Raw genomic sequence first — 22119 nt, 5'->3', positions numbered from 1 at the left:
GGGCAACGGAGGAAAAGCTTTTTATTATTCCATTTTTTCACAAAAATGAGTAAATAATTCACTGTCGAATTGAGTACCATTATCTGATACTATTTTTCTGGGCATTCCATATCTGCAGATGATGTTTTTTACCACAAAGTCTAGAATTTTTTTTGAGGTAATCATTGCCAGGGGTTCAGCCTTGGTCCATTTTGTAAAATAATCAACCGCAACCACATCATTCTTTACTCCACCTTTGCCGGTTGGTAACGAGCCTATAAGATTGATTCCCCATACCGCAAATGGCCTTGGGGAGGTCATCATGGTTAGCTCAGATGATGGAGCTCGCGGAATTGTAGCAAATCGCTGGCATTTATCACATTTCTTGACATATTCGAATGCATCTGCTTTGACAGTAGGCCAGAAGTATCCTTGTCTTATAATTTTCTTCGACAAGCTATGCCCCCAGTGTGGTATCCACAAAATCCTTCATGAATTTCTTCTAGGACTTTCTTTGCCTCGGGTGGAGTCACACACCGGAGTTGTGGCATAGAATATCCTCTCTAATATAACCTTCCTTCCACAATAGTGTACCTCGGAATCTGGTACATCAATTTCTAAGCCTTGCTCCGTTCTGCTGGGAGGATGCCAGTTTTGAGGTAATCAACTACTAGGGTCATCCAGGTTGGTTCGGAGTCAATAATGCGTATGTGTAACGCCCTGGATAGCCAAGACCGCTACACTGTGTATTTGTAAAGGTGTGAGACTTGCTAATTAAGTCGTTTAATCAAAATGTGTCATTAGCTAAAGTGTTTTAAGGCTAAAAGACATTTTGGCCTCAATAGTTACATTTTATAAGTTATAAACAATTTACAGAAGGGATCCCCAGAAGTACAAAGTTTAAAAGCCAGTTTACAAAACTCAACGGTTAAAAGTAAACATTATCCATACTAAGGCAAAATACAAGGTTCTGGTCCTCTTGTCCCTGTAATCTCCTTAACCGTGGCGGTTGAGCGGCCTGACATGTACATTCACCCTGCAGAGCTCTCCAATCAAGGTTGATTGATCTTGCCCTTGCCTTTACCTGCACCACGCAGCACCCGTGAGCTAAGGCCTAGCAAGAAAACAACATAAACAGCGTAAACAATATTACCAATCAGACATTCCAATAAGCTCGTTCAGATATTCAATCCACAGCATATAAGCACACTTCAAGGTGCAAGTAACCTCATCTATACTCAGATTATTCAACAATCTCCTTAATCTCATTCATAGCCAAATATAATAATCAATTAACACAAATACTAGGGTCAACACCTTAGGTCGCACCCTTTGTTTAACCCACTGACTCCAGCCCGCTTAAACCGAGCTCAGTGCATAATAAGCTGTCCTCGGATACTAGTGTCCGAGCCGTGCCAATCGCACAAGTTAACCGTGGCACGCTTAGGCTGTTGGTTTACAATTTACATGGCATAATACCATTCTTTCAATCATATATATCAGGGAGCCCTTAGTCCCGTTCAAATATTCAACCGGGTGTAGTTTTCTTACCTTTAGCTTCTAGATGAATTAGCTACGGGCGATTACTCCTTGAGCACGATCCGATCCCCGAGCCCTAGCTTAGCACCTAGTCACAACCATGATGAAAGATACCATTAACAATCTTAAATGAGTTTCCAAACCAAGTTCTAGTCCCCGGATCATTGAACTTCACCAAATATGGTAAAAGATTCAATCCCGAGCACCCTAGGTTAAATTCCCAAGCCTAAAATCTCAAAATCCCAAAATCCCTTAAGCGCCCTGGCCTAGGCCACCCATTCCGCGTCATGGCCCCCAAACAGAACCATCTAAGGCACAAAAACAGGTAAGGGCCGCGACATTGCTTGGACCATGCCGCGGCCCGCCCGCTTTCCTCAACATGCAACAACCTCGAAGGGCCACGGCTCACCAAGAACCATGCCGCGGCCCGACCCTTCGAACCTAGAAAAATCCACTATTTTCAATCTCTAAACCTCACCTTAAGCCATCCCAAAGCCCCTAACTCAAAACCAATTAATAACAACATCATTAGAATGATTTAAATAACACAATCCAACCAAAAATCCAGCCTAACACTCACCAAAATCCCAATTCCAATTTCTGAGATTTCAAACCCACAAAACTCAAAACTAGCCATGAAAACTCTCAAATTCAACCATCAAACTTTAAATTAAACCTTACCTCAGCTGTAGAATCGTTTCTCCAAGGATCCCCTGGCCTACCTTCAGAGTTTTAAGCCTCAACTCCACCTTGAATGTCCAAACCACAACTATTAAAAACTCAGCCATTTTTCCTTAAATTTCTAACCTCAGAAACAAAAATTAATGCTTACCCTGGCTCTAATTCAACCCTTGATTAGTTCCTTGAGCTAATCCTCTGGTTCAGCCCTTCAATTCCCCCAAGTTTCAGTCAATTTCCCCCTTGAAAATCAGGGTTTTGCCTTTGCTAAGAGAGAGAAGAGAGAGGAGAGAAAGGTCGGTTTAAACTTATGTCTACTGTTTTCTAACATATTCCTTAATTCTATCCTTAAGTTATCAGACTAACCCCAGAGCTCGGGGTACCGGAAACATCCCCGAGGGCAAAACGGTAAAATCCCCCAATAATCCCGCCTAGACATCCTAACCTCAAATATATCTCCAATTATTTATTTTCATCACCCGATAGTCTAAATCACTACCCGATACCTAAAATACTCATTGACTTGTCCAAAGTCAATTATAATGCCCCGTTGTGACTTTTCCCGCTATCTAGCCCTAGGATCGCCTCGAGTCGCCGGCTACAGAATTATCCACATAATAATATGGTTCTCACATATATAACATATTTATTTCATATTATCACATAATATCATAAATTATCATATAATATCATTTAGGCACCATTAATCACATAGTATCACATTCAAATAAGTATTATTCACTCTAATCCCAATTATGCCCTCCCGGCACACTAATAAAGGCCCTTAAGCCTTATTAGCAAATTTGGGTCGTTACAGTATGTTTTCTTCTTCAGGCTCGTTGATACTAGGGGTCGATAGGAACTCTATTGGCACTATGTTCAGCGTGTCGGCCTCGTTGGATGTAGCGAGCCTGGCTAAGGCGTCCGCATTAGAGTTTTGTTCTCGGGGAACCTACTCTATGGTGTAGAATTCGAATTGTTAGAGTGAAGCCTTGGATTTTTCTAAATATGCAGCCATTCTTATGCCACGAGCTTGATATTCCCCTAAAATTTGGTTGACTACCAACTGCGAATCACTATAGTAGTGTATTGCCTTTGCCTTAAGTTCCTTGGCTATTCAAAGTCCTGGCAATAATGCTTCATATTCAGCTTCATTATTAGATGCTTTGAAGCTGAACCTCCAGGCGGAATGAAAACAATTCCCTGTTGGAGTGATTCTGCCCCAGGTCTATTTTCGTTGGAAGACCCGTCGACATAAAGTTTCCACAGCTTGCGGGCTGGGGTTATAACCTCGTCGTCAGACACACTACTACATTCTACGATGAAATCTGCCAGGGCTTGTCCTTTTATGGTCGTTCTCGAGTGATAAGTGATTTCGAACTATCTGAGTCCGACTGCCCATTTTAACAATCTACTCGAGGGCTCTGGCTTGGAAAAGACTTGTCGCAGTGGTTGGTCAGTCAACACATGGATAGGGTGTGCTTGGAAATAAGAGGTCGGAGCTTCCGAGATGAGTGGATCAGGCTGAGAGCCAGTTTTTCCATTAAAGGTTATCTCAATTCTTCCCCCAGTAACATTTTTCTGACATAGTATACTGGTTTTTGTACCTTCTTGTCTTCTCAGATGAGCACAACACTAATGGTGTGCTCGGTAGTAGCGAGATACAAGTATAAGACTTCTCCTGTGATAGGTTTTGACATGATCAGAGGTTCCGTGAGATTCTTCTTTAAATCTTGGAATGCGAGCTCACATTCATCAATCCACTCAAACTTTTTGCCTCCTCTCAAAAGGTTGAAGAATGGAAGACAACAGTTTGTAGATTTTGATACAAACCTACTTAATGCCGCCATCCATCTAGTTACACTCTGGACATCTTTATGATTTCAAGGTGAAGGCATATTGATCAATTCCTGGATTTTGTCAGGATTAACCTCTATCCCACGCGCGTTTACTATAAAACCTGGAAACTTTCCCGAAGATACTCCGAAAGAGCATTTTTGTGGGTTAAGTTTTATGTTGTATCTTCATAATACGGAAAAGCATTCTTCGAGGTCATTCACATGGTTATTGTTATGTTTAGACTTGACTAGCATGCCATCAACATAAACTTCCATGTTATTCCCTATCTGCTCGGAGAACATTCTGTTCACAAGTCTTTGGTATGTTGCTCCAACAGTTTTAAGCCCGAAAGGCATGACATTGTAGTAGTATAGCCCTTTATCGGTTACAAAACTCGTATGTTCTTGGTCCGGCGCGTGCATGGCAATCTGGTTATATTCAAAATAAGCATCCATGAACGACATGAGGTCGTTACTTGCCGTGGCATCTACGAGTTGATTGATCCGCGGTAAGGGAAAACAATCCTTAGGGCATGCCTTGTTAAGGTCGGAGTAGTCGATAGAGGTTCGCCATATTTCGTTGGGTTTCGGAACCAATGCTTGATTGGCGATCCAATCAGGATGGAAGGCATCTCGTATGAACTGATTTCCCTTTAACCTGTCGACTTCCTCTTTTAGGGCTTTCTTTCTATCATCGTCCAGGAGTCTTAGTTTTTACTGCTTCATGGGGAAGCTCTTGTCAATATTAAGTGCATGGCTTATCACATTTGTACTTACCCCTACCATGTCCAAATGTGACCATGCAAAGACATCCTGGTTCTCTTTTAAGAAGCAAATTAATTGCTACTTCGCTCTTTCTGAAAGTTTTTCCCCACCTTCACAGTCTTTGTGGGATCAACTTCTTCGAGCCTGACCTCTTTGAGCTCTTCTAGTGGTTTGAGTTCAGCCCTTCCCTCTATTCCAGGGTCGATCTCTTCATCTATCTCGAAGATCCTTCCGTCCTTGTTCTGGATTATGACAAGTGCCTGTGCACTAGTTTGTTTCTTCCCTCTAATGGAAATGCTATATCATTCCCTTCCTGCAAGCTGGTCCTCTTTCAAAGTCCCGACGCCACCAGAAGTCGGGAACTTGATGGCCAAATGCCAACAGATGAAACTACCCCCAGCCCCACTAGGGCGGGTCTCCCGAGCAGTACATTGTAGGCAGATATATGATCCATCACAACAAACACCATCATCTTGGTTACAGAGACAGGATAGTCTCCCAAGGTCACAAGGAGTTCAATGGATCCCATACAGGCGATCCCTTCTCCTGGAAAATCGTACAGCGTGGTTGCACAGGCTTTTAGGTCGTGAAGAACGAGTCCTATCTTTTCTAGAGTGGATTTATAGAGGATATTCACCGAGCTCCCATTATCAATCAGGATTCGTTGTACCCTCTTGTTCACGAGCTGGAAGGTTATGACCAGGGGTCATTATGGGGAAACTGGACATGAGATGCGTACTCTTTGGTGAAGGTTATGGGTTGAGTTTCAACCCTTTGTTATTTCGAAGCTCTTGGTTCAGGTTCGTAGAGGGAAACGTCACCAGTTTTGAGTTCATTTACATATATTTTTTGGGCATTCTTGCCCAATCCTGCGATATGAGGCCCCCCCGAGATTGTTATGACATCTTCTCCATCAATCGGAGGGGGTCGCTCACCCTCCCGTATTCGGGAGTTAATATTTTGGGCAGGTGGTGCAGCTGCTGCCCTTTCGCTGGTGGAAGCCTGGTTGGGATTTCGGTTTCTCACGTATTGCCCGAAATATCCCCTCGAGATCAATCCTTCGATCTCGTCTTTTAACTGTCGACATTCATCGTTTGTATGTCCGATATCCCGGTGGAATCTATAGTACTTCCTAGAGTCTCTTTTTGCCTTTTGGTTCCTCATGGGGTCAGGTCGTCTGAATGGGACCTGGTTTTCATTAGCCAGGTAGATATTCTCCCAAGACTCATTGAGCTCGATATACACTTTGTATACGGAGAAGTATCTTTCCCCTTTCTTCTTCTTTCCTCCACCCGCCTCGGGGTTATTCCCTTCATTTTTCTTTCTCTTGGGAGGGTTGTCCCCGGGAGGTTTTGAAGTCGTGGGATCCGCCGAGGTCGAAGCAAAGTTTGCATTTGTTGTTGTAGTTATGGCTGAGAGGTCATGTTCAGTGCTGACCTCGCCTCTTCTAGATTAACAAACCTTTGGGTTCTTCGATTAAACTCGGTTAAAGACCTAACAAGCTTCCTTTGTATATCTTCCCATAGAGGAATTCATGGCATTACACTGGCCCAAACTACCATTAAATGACCACTATCATCGACATCTCGAGCTCGAGCCACTTCTAAGTTAAACCTTGTGAGGTAACCTTTCAGTGATTTGTTTAGCTGCTGTCGGACATTGGTTAAGGCTGAAGCTTCATGCCTAATGTCAACCATAGCCTTAAATTATTTCTTGAAATCTCTCGACAACTGATCCTAGGATGCGATCAAATGTCTTTTGAACTTTTCGAACCAGTTTTTTGCTGGTCCTGTGAGAGTGGCTGGGAACAGCATACACCTAAGCTCGTAGCCTACATTGTCGGCTTGCATAATTGTGTTGAACGTGCTCAGGTGGCTGTATGGATCCAAATTTCCATCGAATGGCCGGACATGAGGAATTCTAAACCCTTGAGGAAACGGGGTGTTAGAGATATGTGGGGCGAATGTTCGAGCTCCTCATCAAACTCTTCATCCCTTTCCCGGCTACGCTCGTTCTGTGAGAGCCTAAATGCTCTCTCCAATTGTTCAATCCTTTCTTGGACAGGATCAATGGGAGGCCTAACCTGGACCTGAGGGAGCTGGTTATCATTGATAACAACTCCAAATCCATGTCTCGATGCAGGATTATAAATCGGTTGTTTGCGGCCATTTAGATGATCTCATAGATCTAGGTTTGGGGGATTATCACGTCCCCGATTATGGTTTAAATTTTCCTGTAGATCAAGGCGATCTCCTCGATTCCTAACATTTCTTGGCTCCATGTCATAAATGCTCACAGACCTAGTGTAATCTGAGTTTTCAGTTACATAGCTTGCTGCTCGGTGATTGTGAGGTGGGTCCCTTGCTTGTCTCCTTGTCCCAACATCTTATGATCGTTACATTTGGCTTATAGTAAGCTAAGGAGCCCTACGATTTCGGGGAGCTTCTCCTCCATTTCCTTGTCCGCATCTAGCCTGTCGATCCATATCTTGGTGGATAAGTCGCAGAGCCCTCTAGATTGGTGAGGAAGCCTTATTGGCAATGGTGGGTGCCTTATAGGAAATGGTGGTTGCCTCCCATTATGTGGTCTTGATGGTCCAGAATTTTCCTAGTAAGGTTCCGGGATGTTCTATGTAGCAACGGGATTTGGGGTCTAAGCCATTGAGGGGGCTTGGTTATTCTCCATTCCTGTTTGTGCTTCTGCAGTCGGGTTGGTAGTAGTTTCATCCTAATTTCCCCTCCGGGGTCTCGCCTGAACAAGATGGGATGTTGGTGGCGGTGCTAGTTCCGCCCTCCTGGTGGCTGCATTCTTACGATGACGCCCCCTAGTCCTACGAGTTGGGGCCTGAGTGTCTCGAGGAGGCGCTTGCGCTTCAGCAACTATTCTGGCTAGCTCTTCATTGCATTTTGTAGCTTCTACCAACTATTTGCGCAGTTGGAAATTCTCAAGTTCCACAATTGGAACGTATCTCTCGCGATTATAATACATGTCGTCGGCCCTGGGAGCAGGTGGTCCCCTAGAGTTGGATGAGTCACTCCTTTCGTTGGGATCGGGATCCACCGTAGGCTGTTTTCCAGGCCATTGGGGGTACTCTTCATCATGAGGAATTTCCTCCTCAGGTATATTGGGGTTGTTTGCCGTGGCCATTGCTGATCCGAGAGGCTCTCTGACTAAATAGACTCATGCACTATTTAATGGCTCTCAATAAAAGCACCAAACTGTTGAAGTCGTTTTTCGTCAACTATAAAAGGAGAGCAATTAAACAAGAATATGCCAGAGGAAATGAATAAAAAGAATAAGAACAAGATCTTTTTACGTGATTCAGCAATGCAAATCTGCCTAGTCCACGATTTTATATTATTAGCTCTTTGGAATCTTCTGGAAACTTTCAGAGAATAGTTGCCAAGAGTTTTCTCTCCAAATCTCAATATTTTCGTCCCTTCCAAATGAAGCTCACATCTCTATTTATAGAGAAGGTCTCAGAATTCTTTCCCACATATATCGAGAAGATATTCTATAAATCAAATAAAATAATGCCAATAAATGCATTATTTGCTATGCACACGGTAATATCCCATAAAATGTGGGATTTAATAACAATATTACATTAGATCCCTTAAATATTGAGAATTTATAACAATAAATTCATTCACACTCACCTGACGTGTTCAGATGCTGGACCCATGTGTCTTCGAGACCGTTTGTCTATTACGAGCTCGTCATCTCACTTCGCCTATGCTCCCAACAAGTAATCATTGACAAAGTTGTCACCTTCGAGCTTTCTCCTCTCGAGCTCAGACCATCTTGTCTAAGGGTAGGAGACGCGTCAAGAAACTTATACAAGTGTCGAACCCTTGCTTATTGTGAGTTGCGAGTTCACTTTATAGACTCAAAACACCATTGAGGCTACACACTATTCGAGTTCATGAGATCTGTGACTGGTGGACCTTATAATGACCTTGCTTATTTCGAGCTTACACCTTACAACCCTGAATTTCGAGGTCAAAGTTCATATCCTCGAAATCTGGGTGTAACAAATATCACATATACATATTCATATAATCACATAATTTCACAAAATTACAAAAATAACCCTCAAGAATATTAAGTTACCAAATTGCCCTCACATGACAAAAGTACCAATATACCCATGAAACGAAAAGATGGATATTACAAGAAATTATGGTTGAAACAAAACAAAAAAGGAAAAGAAAAAAAGAACATAAAAAAGAAATGTATTTAGAATTCAAAGTATAACTAGATGGACGAATCTTCTCACATCACTCACAAAGCAATCAAAGTTGTACAAGTCATTTTCAATTTAATTAATTTCATTATTTATTTAAACTATATACGCAAGTATATGTATCTACTATTTGAACATTTCATATTATTACACTACTACAAAAGAGGATTTTTAGGACTCGCAGGGCGCGAGTTCTCTATTTGAGAGCCTTAAAAACTAAGGTTTTTTAGGACTCGCATTGCGAGTCCTAAAAAATCTGGTTGAGTGCCTTTAATTAAGTTTTTAGAACTCGCATTGCAAGTCCTAAAAAATCTGGTGCAAGTCCTAAAGAATCTAGTTGGGTGCCTTTAATTAAGTTTTTAGGACTCCCATTGCGAGTCCTAAAAAATCTGGTTGAGTGCTTTAAGTAATTTTTTAGGAGTCGCTTTGCATGCCCTTAAAAGTAATTTTTTTTTTTAAAAAATTCAGCTCATAATAATAATAATTTTTTTTTAATTAAATAAATAACAACTTACTTAACCCAAGCCGTTATTTATTCACTTGACATTATTCTCATGTTGTGATTCCACAAAAACTCAAACATGAGAAACCATGAATTTTATTTCCATTGGAAATCATGCATATCCAATATTCCATTGCACACAGTGGAAAAATTACGAAATTTCCCTTCTAGGAAAACGGATATTACAATTATCCCCACCGAAAAAAAATTTCGTCCCGAAATTTTATTCAAACAACTTGGGATATTGCTGCAGCATATCAGACTCTAATTCCCAGGTTGCCTCCTCAACAACAGTGTTCCTCCACAATACCTTTACCAAGGAAATGATCTTATTCCTTAGGACTTTGTCCTTTCGATCGATCGGGGTCTTATTCCTTGAAAAGATGATCTTACCACTTCAAATGCTAACACTACTACAAAAAAAGGTATTTTAGGACTAGCATTGCGAGTCCTCTATTTGAGAGCCTTAAAAACTGAGGTTTTTTAGGACTCGCGAATGTTGAGTCCTAAAAAATCTGGTTGAGTGCCTTTAAGTAATTTTTTAGGACTTGCTTTGCATGCCCTTAAAAGTTTTTTTTTTTTTAAATGCAGCTACATTTTTCATTTTGATTTAGAAAAAATCTATCCCTTTGAGTATCCAAAATGTATTATATATGTTAGATTTCTAAAATTTGAAAAGAAAATACAACAAAATAATTTTTTATTAATTACTCAAAAATATCATTTCAGTATTTAGTCTACTCGGCTTACAAAATCATATTACATGATAGTTTATACTACAATCAAATTTTATCATCACCAAATATTAAACAAGAAATGTATACAATGTTAGTGAAATATATTTTTTATTCTAAAAACTTCAACTGTCAATGTTGTCTAGTATTGCGCCAAAGAAATGCATCTCAATATAGACCTGCACATTATAAAAAAGTTATTTAATTATAAATATATTATAATTCAAACTTATAAATAAGTAGACACACAACAATTATAAATATATATATATAATAAATGCGAGAATTAAACTATCATTATCATTATAGGTATTCATATAGTCAAGGAGCAAACAATATCTTGTTAGATAGTACTATTTCATAAAATGTTATTCATCCAGTACATAGAGATATTTCAAAACAGTAGCAAACTACACCAAAATCAGCAACAAAATAGACCATAAATCTACCATATTAATCCATTCAAAACAGTGACAGTCATCTTTTTCATATTTCCACACAAAACTAAGTACAAAAAAATCTATAGAAAATCGGACATCATATCCCCTAATTTACTAGCCTAGCCATCTGTCACAATCAACACAAACATGTCAACCAAATCAAAGAACACACAGGTTTTCATCCATATATCACCGCAGTACACAAAATTCTCAGAACCTACTTCACTAAAACATGCAAGTTCTCAATCTTCCGTTATCACCGCAGCACACAGAATTCTCAAAACCTACTTCACTATGGATGAATATTTAAGATATTCAAACTCCTCTAACATACACATGTATAATATTAAAAAGAATAAAAATATATACCTCTTTTAATCAATAGCAAGCTTTGAAAGATGAAGAATATTGGACCGTCCTCCACTTATTGATGGAGTACCATCTTAAAAAAATGACTACAAAAACTTATTAGTGGCAACTAATTTTATATAAACTAGTTACATATATAAACATTAAATCAACTAGTTATAAATGTATCATATGTTCTTTGATATAATTTTGTTTAACCAAACCTCTCCATTCTACATCACTCTTTATGGAATTTGGCATTAGTTCTTATCGTTTACTAGTATCTGTTTTAGCATCAATAATGTCTATGACAATTCTTGATTTTGAGGGTCTTCACAAGTTTCCCATCAATAAAAAAAAGCAACTCTTCATATTTTTCTAATAAAAGCAAGCAATCAAGTAGGTACAAAACAATTATTATAATAAAAGTGATGATCATATAAGATAAAAGCAATATGATGACTATAAAAGAAACTAATAAAGGCCTAAAGTCTACACCTAGCACGTAAAAGTAAATGCCTACAATAATCACATGTTATGTTCATGTTATCTTATAGTTTTGGTTACTATTAGCATAATAATGGATCAACTATATGAATAATATAATAAAAGCAATGCTCATATAATGTAAGCAAGCAAATGTACAAAAAAATATTATAATAAAAGCAATATTCTTATAAGATAAATGCAATATAATTTATGTATTGACTACAACATAAACAAATAATGAGAATTGACTAATAATACTAAGAATTGGGTTAAATTGTAAAATAGTTCTTGTCTTGCCATGTTTCACTTTTTCTTCCACTAGCAATTAAATAGCCCTTGTCTTTGCCAATTTTTCTTTTCACACTTTTGTTCATAGACCACTAATTGTTCTACCCTTTCGAATATATTAATCCAACCTGCATAATCCCACTACACCTCTAACACACACACGCCTAACTTGCATAACCTCACCACACCATCATATATTCCAACCAATCCACTATTCACACACACCTCCATATGAACTACCCCATTGCACTTACATACATAATATACAACCGTCATGCATATTTTAACTCTTTTTTCACTGAGATATCTTTAGTCATCTTGTTAATCTTTTAGTTTAAAGATGTAGTAGTTTATTTCATAACTCAACACCAAAGGAAAAGCTTCAAAGTCAATCAATTTTTCACTCACCTGTTCCTTGCTTCTTGCTCACCTATTGCTCTTCTTGGACATCTATACAAAACAAGCCAAATCAATTATGAAGGGATTTAGCTTGGTACAATAATGAAACTCTAGACTGGTAGCAGGTGGTGCCTAGAATTGTTGGAAAATTTCCAGAAGAAAATCAAGTGTTGAAAATCTGGTAAGGAAATGACCCAACATACTCTTCACCAAAAATAATTCAAAACAAACTCTTCTCTATAGGTCTTGCTCTGTGCATTTTTCCAAGGAAAATTATTGTATATGTACATACACAAAAATCAAATACTCTACATTACCCAAAGTTCATGATATGCATATATATATATACTATTTCTTTACGTACTACAAATACATATATATATTTGATGACTGATTAATTTGTTGATCCCAGAGTTATAAGAAAATCATAAACAAAGCATTCAAAGTGGCAAAAAGAAGTTATCAAAGCTTTTATTTTCACTTACCTAAAAGCCATACAAACAAAAGACTTTATGTTGTCAGAAGAAAGAAACCAACACCTCTTCTTAGTTGTATGAGCAAAAGCATCTCTCTGTAGATTGGAAGTTAATCAAACTAAAAATGGAAATACAAGAGCCAACAAACATATAGCAACACAAAAGGCAGACGGCTTCGGACCGTTGGTCGACAGCCCTGGGAAACGCGTGTCGTGGTGAGCTCAAGGGGGTCGACGTTTCGAGGGCCGACGGTTCGATTGGGCTGGCGCGTGTACTGCTCCGGCGATGGGATGATGGTCGTTCGGGCCTGGCAGAGGCAACACAGTAGTGAGAGAGAGAGAAAGAGGGCTTCGGAGAAGAGAGCTTCGGGGAAGATAGAGGGAAAAGAAGGGGAAAAAAGGAAGATAGAGGGAAAGAGGGAAGATAGAGCTCGGGGAAGATAGAGGGAAAAGAAGGAAGATAGAGGGAAAGAGGGAAGAGCTTTGGGGAAGATAGAGGGAAAGAGGGTTTCAGATTTTTTTTTATTTTAAAATTTTCTTATTTATTTAATTAAAAAATATTTGATATCTAATATATAAATTCTTTTTAGTTAACACAATTTCTTTTTATTTAAATTAAAAATAGACGTTCAAAATATCTTGACCTATAGAGACAACATGTCGTTGCAATAGTTCTCTAAATTTTTTAGAGGGAATATACAGCGCCAAAATTATTTTTTATTTTTTATTAATATTTTATTTTCTTTGTAGTAACCTATAGCAATGACAAATGTCATCGCAATAGAGGTTTTAAAAAAATGGTTGGAAACTTTCCCCCAAAAAAATTTAGAATTGAAAAATTAAATTTTTGGAACTCTCAATAACAATGACATGAGTTATTTTCATTAATGAAAACTGTGTTTCATCTACTGAGACGACATTTATTTGCTCTATTGCAACAACATGTCGTCACAATAGGGTTGCAGAACATAACTTAGTCGGGTCTTCTTCTTCCCTCATTTTGTCCCATTTTCTCTCAAATTTAATGGACAAAAAAAATGTCCCCAACCCCCCCCCCCCCCCTCGCCATAGAAGACATAAAACCACGAAATTTGGATTCATTTTTTTTAATTTTTTATTAAAGACCTACAAGGAGGACATGTTGTCGCAATAGATGTCGTCATTATAGGTTCAAAATATCTAAACCTATAGAGACGACATGTCGTCGCAATAGGTCTCTAAATTTTTTGGAGGGAATATACAGCGCCAAAATTATTTATTATTAATTTTTTATTTTTTTGGTAATAACCTATAGCGACCGCACTGTAGAGAATTTCCTAACACATAAAACCACGAAATTTGGATTTTTTATTTTTTATTAAACACCTACAGGGAGGACATATCGTTGCAATAGACGTCGTCGCTGTAGGTTCAAAATATCTTGATCTATAGAGACGACATGTCGTGGCAATAGGTCTCTAATTTTTTTGAAGGGAATATACAACGCCAAAATTATTTATTATTAATGTTTTATTTTCTTGGTAATAACCTATAGCGACGAAAAAGTCATCACAGAGGTCTGGAAAAAAATGGTGGGAAACTTTCCCCCAACAAAATTTAGAACTGAAAAATTAAATTTTGGGAACTCTCTATAGCGATGACATGTTGTTGCTATAGGTTATTTTCATTAATGAAAACTGTGTGTTTCATCTACTGAGACGACATTTGTTTGCTCTATTGTGACAACATGTCGTCGCAATAAAGTTGCAAGACATAACCCAATCGGATCGTCTTCTTCCCTCACTTTCTCTCAAATTTCATGGACGAAAAAAACGTCCCCCCCCCCCCCCCCCCCATCCACAAGCCTCTGATGTCTCCCCAATGCATGTTTAAAATATTAGTTTTTTTATAAGGCAAAGTCGGCAGTCCCTATTGGGGTAATGCCGACAGCTATAGTTGTCGGCATTGCTCCAATAGAGTGTCGGCATTGCCTTTTAAAAAAAATGCAGTATAGTCTTAAATTAAAATTCAGTATGAAATAAAAAATAAAGAGAAGAAAGCTGCAGAAGGCTAAAATTGCTCAGCTCCATCACGCTAATCCAATCCCATACTTGACTCTTATTTTTTTCTCCTAACTGTAACATCCCGCAAATTCTACCCTAATAATTTTAAGGGGAAAATAATGTTTATTTAAAAAGGTGATTTAATTGGAAAATTATGAAAATTAAATCGGCGTTGATTTAATTGTATAATGGGATAATATATGGATTTATGTCCCAAATTATTTATTATTCCTTGGAATAATTAATAAGTGACATTAAAATTTAGAAATAGAGAATAAATTTAATTTAAAGTGTTTTATTTTTGTTTAATTATATTATTATTTTTTGAGAAATAAATAATAAGAAATCTTTAAATTTGATAAATGGGATTTATCAAGAATTAAAGATTTATGTTTTAAATTATGAGATTCAAAATAAAAGAAATTTTGATCACCCCATCGATATATTATTATTGGAAATAAATATCATGATGTTTTTAATTTAAATAAAAAAAAATTGTGTTGACTAAAATGAATTTATATATTAAAAATCATATTTTTTTTGTAATTAAATAAATAAAAAAAGTTTAAAATAAAAAGAAAAATCTGAATCTAAAGCTTTTCTCTTTCCCTCTTTTCCCTCTCTCTCTCCTCCAAAGCTCTCTCTCTCTCTCTCTCAGTACTGAGTTGCCTCTGCCAGGCTCGAACGGTCGTCGTCCCATTGCCGAAGTCGTACACACGCCAGCCCAATCGAACCGTCAACCCTCGAAACATCGACCCTTGCAAGCTCACCACCGTACGAGCTGCCCATGGCTGTCAACTAACGATCTGAAGTCGTCCGCCTCTTGCACTTTCCAGCGAGATTTCAACTACCCCAAGCCTCTTATTCGACGAAGGGCACGAGATTATTTTCCTTTGGATTTTTCAGGGGTTTTCCGTGGATTCAAGGAGCTTCATGGACAATCTGTGATTAGTTAGGTAGTCATACATGTTTTCTAATGTTATTTTGGCATATGGGTTTGTAATGTTTTATCTTAAATGTTTCTCTATCTCACTTTGTTTTCTCTCACAGAGAGAAAGGATCCTATGATATTAGTCCCGATCAATTTACAGCAAGGCTACGACGGTGACGAGGAAGGGGTGTGGGTCTGGACTCGTGGTCTTCCTTGTGTCAGATGCAGGCTCATTGGCGGGGATGGGGATCGACGTACGTTGTGGGGCTTAAGGAATAGCTGGGTTTGACCTCTCTCTCTCTCTCTCCCTCTTACACTCATGGTAACTCACCTCTCTCCCATGGTATCTCTCTCTGTTGTTGTATGTAAATATGATATATATATATATTGCTGCTAAAAGTGATATGGTTGATAGCATAAAAATTAGATTTCTTCAATTTTTTTTTGTGCTCAAACAATCCTTTTGTTGTTGTTGCTCCAACCTCTTGTGAAACATTATACTACATTTATTTGTATATGAATACATAACTCATACTTTATTTTTATGTATATTAATCTCTTTCCAAATGGTTTGATTTTGAAATTGAAAATTGGTGCTATCTTTTATTATGTATTCAAGTTGTTTGATAAAATACCAAAAAAATATTATTTTGTTGAATGTCAACACTATATGTTATTTGGTGAACAACTTGGAGAACTAAATGTCGAAAATGAATTGCAAGTTACTTGTTAACATAGTGCACATAATGCTTTTAATTTTTTAGGTCAACAAATCTTATTTAAGTAAGGTCAAGTTATATTCATTTAATGATTATACTAAGCCTCATAAACTTTATGTTTCTGCACTCATTGAAATGTCAGGGATTGCTTGTACTAAGCAAGTGTATTGTTTAATGTCTAGTTAAATTTGACAACAAACAATTTATGGGCCTTGTACTCAATACTTGCAGAAGATGGTTTTAGCATTACCACAGTATAGTGAACAAATTGACAAGCCTAATTAGTTTGATGGTTATTTGAGTAGTTTAGATTGAAAGGTAAATAGGGTCAAATCTTAGTTGAGGCAATTCATATGGTGGTCTTTTTGGACGAATTCACTTGAAGCTGAATTTTTTTAAATCAATTTTACCAAAATTTAGTTTGTTGTTATGCTGTTTTGTTTGTTACAAAAGAGATGAAATTGACTAAATATTTAATCAAGTTGACATGTTTTAAGAAAAAGAAAAATTGGACAAAAGTGTGTGTTAGCTTATATATTTCTGCAGTGTTTGGAACTTTTATATTGGTTCAACTATTTTCTGCAGATTATGAATGAGAATTGAAGGGATGGGGATGGGATCTCAATGTGATCTTTTTTTTTCTAAAGAAAGAAAATCGATTTGTTTTGAATCTTGCAAACTGTTGTCTTGTGAATTGTTATATATTATTTTTCTCTCCAAAAAAAAGATTATCTAATGTAGTACAATTCATGTCTCGTGATGGACCGGCAATGATTCTCATATTGAAAATGCATAAATGGTTTGATTAGGAAGAACTGCCCTTTAGTTGTTAATGCTTTCATTCTCAAATACTTTCGACCACTCAGGCATGTGGGATTTTTCATTGCATTTGCTGGAGGCATGTAAGATAATTGAACACTAGTATTAATGGTCAGAGATGTAGTTGTCAAGCACTTAAAAGTGAACCAAACTCTAGAGTCTCCATGAACCATCATAATATATATGTTGTAAAACCAAACTTTTATGTATATGTATTTGGCCATTTTCTTTAATTGACCAAACATATATATGTCAAAAGCACACTCACGTTCTATACAAGCTTTTGAGTTATTTAAGACTTTTAATTTTGATATTGTTGACCCTGATTTTGGGCAACTGACACGGAGTCAAAATACGCTTGACGTGAATGATACGTTGAAATGATTGTGATGACGAAAATAATAAGAACACAATATTTTATAGTGGTTCAGCCCCAGGATCTAGTAATAACCTACGTCCACTTGAATTGTTATTGATATAAGATCCAAAGGGGTGATCAAAGAACTAGGGTTCAATGAGTTTCACTAACCCTTGAAGAAGAAAAAATACAATTATTCTAGTGTAATCTCTCTTTTATCTTAAACGGCCTTTTTTGCTCAAATAAAACAGATCAAATCCTCTTCCCTGAGCCTTCTTCTTCTATTTATAAGCTCAAGGAAGATTTACCTTGATTTGTTACAGATATTATTTCCTAAATAGTCAGATACTCAGGAAATCATGGGAGATAATTTCGGACTCCATCATAATTGCTTAAGATCTTCTCCGCGTATAATGTACGTACGACCAGGCTGGTCGTATGGAGAAACCGATCGTATGACACGGGGTGCTTTCCTGGTCGATAGTCGAACACAGATTCTTCCAGGTGTCAGCTGCGTGTAATTAATGCTTGCCATGTCATTTACTTATGATTTTTGGGATAACATATATATATATATAGAATGGGTGTTACTTTTACTTTGATCAAAGGTATATATATTCAGTCTAAGAATGATTCGATTGTGTGATTATGTAGAGAATGAAAGGTAGTCTCTGTGTGACTGGAGCTTTAGGTTATATAGCTTCATGGCTAGTGAAGCTCTTAATAGTTATTACAACATAGTTACACTGTGAAAGCATCTGTTCGTGACCCAAGTTAGTTCCTATTATTATCTTTGGCTTTTTAACTCATTTTATATTCTTTCTTCGTAAATCTACACAAAAAACATGTAGTTTCAATTTTTGGTTTTTCAATTTTTCATTCTTAAATTTCATTTTGCATGCAATCTATACAATTTGATAACTCCTTGTACATGCAAATGATTCAAAGAAAACACAACATGGTTGTACTAGATGGTGAGTGATATTGCACATTAAGTTCATGATGCCAAATTTCCACAAGAACTTGTGTTTTTGAGATCTTTTGTGAAGTTGTACTATTTTTTTCTTTTTTTTCATACTTGTATACACTTTTATTTTTTTAATATAATTGGCTAAGGTTAAGGATTACATTTGTTGTATTTTTTCTTCATGTTTGTTATGCTATTGAAGATTAATGATTACTGAATGGTGTGAAGGCTTTTTAAGCAATTTTTTTTATTTATTTATAGTATGATTTTCAACGACAGTTAAAAAAACGTCGCCATATAGAGAGCCAACTACGATAGCTAATAACTGTCGGCGTTGCCAGAAACGGCGACAATTCTTAACTGTCGGCATTGCCAGCAACAACGACATTTTTTAACTGTCGGCGTTGCTACCCCTACACGGGCATAGTCAAATACAATAGTTAGTCGACTGTCGTCGTTGCTCAATAGCGACAGTTAAAAATGTCGGGAAAGCCCATTTTTGTAGTAGTGTACTAAACCAAATAGTCTAGGGTCCAATCGAACCCATATCAGCAAGAAATTAGGCACAAACCCTGGGTTTTGGTGATGGTTTTGTGAGAGAGAAAGAGAGAGAGAGAGAGAGAGAGGAAGAGAGGGTTTCACTGTTCTTGATATAATGGGAGGGGTATTTCTGGTAGATGGGTAATGTCTAGCATCACAATGAAAGAGTGAATAATGGTGGTATTTTTTGGTTTATGTAGAGACTATTAAGCATAAATAGTGAAATTTCCCTATATATATAAGGAAAGAAAGAGAAAGGCCAAAGAAACATAAAAATAATAAAATAATATATACAACATGAATAATGTTCTATAAATCTACAACATGAATAATACTTTTAACTAATTAAAAATTTTGTATTTTACAACATTTGATGGAGGTGTGATTTTGAGTTTTTGAGTTGCATTTTAAGTTTTTGCTATTATACATCTTCTCGTGTGAGTGCTCTTAGTTTCCCATTTTTTTTATATAAAAGTTGGTTTATGCTATAATTTTACTCTTAATTAAGTTTATTTAATTTATGAGGTTATTTTAGTCATTTTAATATTTTTTTATTGGGTAATTCTATTTGCACTCAAAGAATATATATATATATATATGCACCTCATTAATTAAATTAAATTAAATTTTAAAATACTTTTTAACATTTCTTCTCAATATATTTTTTTTGACATTCTTTAATTCCTTATTTTTGTTCATTTCAATAATTTTAGTCAACTTATATACTACAACAAAAACTACTTTTTAGGACAAAACATTTATGAAAATTTCATTTTAATGTCATAAAAATTTAGACAATATGGCATTTAATCGTTAAAAAATATCATTAAAAATTATTAATGACTTGATACAAATGTTGTTAAAGATGTATTAATTATGATATTTTTATTGTGTTATTATAATATTTATGATGACAATTTAGTTATAAATAATGTCATTCTTAATTAAAAGAGTAATAATATGTGCACTAAAATATTACACCAACTGACGTGACAGTTATATTTAAGTAAAAAAAATTTATTTCAGGCAAGACCTACTATTAAAATACAGTGCTACGCTAGTTGGTGTAATATTTGTGTGCATAATTTTGGTACACATATCATTATTCTAATTAAAGATATTAAATTTAAATTTTGCAATCGAAGTGTAATTTTAGAAGTCTATCTTATTAATGTAGAATAAATTTGACTAAAGTTATTTTAAATAGTTACTAAAATATATATTTTAAAATTAATTAGCTAGTTTTTTTTAAAAAATTATTTGTTTTAATAGTGATTTGATGTTATACATATTAATAATTTATTATTCAAAATGTTAATTACAAAATAAAATAAGATAACAATTTTTATTTAAAAAATGAAATCTTTTTGTGGACATAAAATGTATGACAAAAAAGTACTTTGTCATTAGCAACCAAACACATATTATATCTTTTTAATAAGATTATATTTAATAAATATGTTATTTTTGTTGTTTTGTTTTCAATATTTGTTTCTTGAACTTTCTTCATAACGTTTTTTGTCTATTAAAAATTAATAAGAGTGATTAAGCACTTATAAACAATAAAGAAAGAAAAGAAAGAACCAAGATTTTTTATGTTGTTCAATAGTTAAATCTACCTATGTCCACGAGTCACTTTTCTTGAATAAGTAGCATATATTTAAAGCTTTGAAAGCAATTTCACATAGCTTTGAGTACAAATTTGTGCATAAAAAATAATTTACTAAATCCAAAAATACATTTAAAAGGTTAATTACAATAAAAGATTTACAACCTGCCGACCTAAGTGACAAAATAGGGTTTAACTCTAGTTCCTCTTTAAACCCTCAGTCGTGGTAGTCATGCAACTGCATATGTACACATGGTCACCTAAGCTCTCCAGCTCAAGGATGGTCCAACTTTCTTTTACCTTTGCCTGAACCACATAGCACCCGTGAACCGAGGCTCAGCAAGAAAACTCAAACATGCTCATAAGTAGATAATAACATGTCATCAAATCATAATAGGCATGCCTAGCATTAATAACCATATTCATGCATGCAAGCAAGTACAAATAAATGATTATGAAATTATTTTGGAGCTTGCAGCCCTAGTCAGATGACCATAGGGTCAACCTTGAGTCCTGTGCCCTGAATAGATGACTGTAAAGTCATTCTAGGGTCCTGTGCTCTGAATAGATGACTATAAAGTCATTCTAGGGTCATGTGCCCTGAATAGATGACTGTAAAGTCATTCTGGGGACATTTTCCCTAAGTCATGTGACCATCAAGTCAGAGTAACTAGCCTTAGACTAGCCAACCACTTTAGTTTTCTTTGACCATAGGGTCAAACGAACGTATAATGCTCTGTTGATTAGATCTAATCATATCGACCAACATTTAATACGCTATTGTCGCTCTTGGCTCATAAGTCAATTCCATACAACCAACGTTCAGTACTATTGCTAATCTTAACTGATAAGTCAGAGCTTCACGACCAGCACTTAACACCATTGTCGTTTCTGACTAATAAGTCAGTGCGTTGCTCAGATAAATAATGCAATCAAGCATTCATAATTTAACAGATATCTAAATATAGAGCACTCAACATGCTTCAACAATAATCATGTATGTCACATAATGGGTGCAATTTTCTTACCTTTGGTCCAAGCACGGATTACTAATAAATTACCCTCAAGCACGATCCTGATTCTGAACCCCTAGCGACAACCTAGTCACAACCATAATATAGAATCCCATCAAAAACGAGTAAATAAAGACTTTCGAACTGAGTCCTAGCCTCCGAGACGTTAAATCCTACCAAACTGGGTAGTAGGATCGATCCCGAGCCCTTAGAGTTAAGCTCCCACGACTAAAAACCCAACCTGGCCAAAAATGCATAGGCGGGCCGCGACTTGGCCCTGGGGGTCGCGGCACGCCTCCCTGACAGAGAGCCCTCTGCCTGGGCTTCAGAGCACAGGCTGCAACTTGGCCCTTTAGAGTCGCGGTGCGCCCCCCAGGCAAAACCCTCCTAGTTCTGGGTTC

General features: G+C 36.6%; 1 long non-coding RNA gene across 4 annotated transcripts; it reads right to left on the bottom strand.

Annotated features, from left to right (window-relative positions):
• Positions 1-10230: 10230 nt before the first annotated feature.
• LOC133822303 (uncharacterized) lies at positions 10231-13236 on the bottom strand. Of its 4 annotated transcripts, none has more exons than XR_009887852.1 (5): positions 12903-13236; positions 12731-12816; positions 12255-12296; positions 11091-11176; positions 10231-10460 (listed from the first exon to the last, which is right to left on the bottom strand). It is a non-coding gene; the product is annotated as an uncharacterized LOC133822303 (long non-coding RNA). The 4 variants fall into 4 exon arrangements; XR_009887854.1 differs by having other exon boundaries at positions 11091-11163; XR_009887851.1 differs by having other exon boundaries at positions 12731-13236.
• Between the last annotated feature and the right edge of the window lie 8883 nt (positions 13237-22119).

This window comes from Humulus lupulus, chromosome 3 (assembly GCF_963169125.1).
Source record: "Humulus lupulus chromosome 3, drHumLupu1.1, whole genome shotgun sequence".
NCBI lineage: Eukaryota > Viridiplantae > Streptophyta > Magnoliopsida > Rosales > Cannabaceae > Humulus > Humulus lupulus.
The sequence above is the reverse complement of the archived record's forward strand: the minus strand, read 5'-3'. Positions and strand labels throughout refer to the sequence as shown.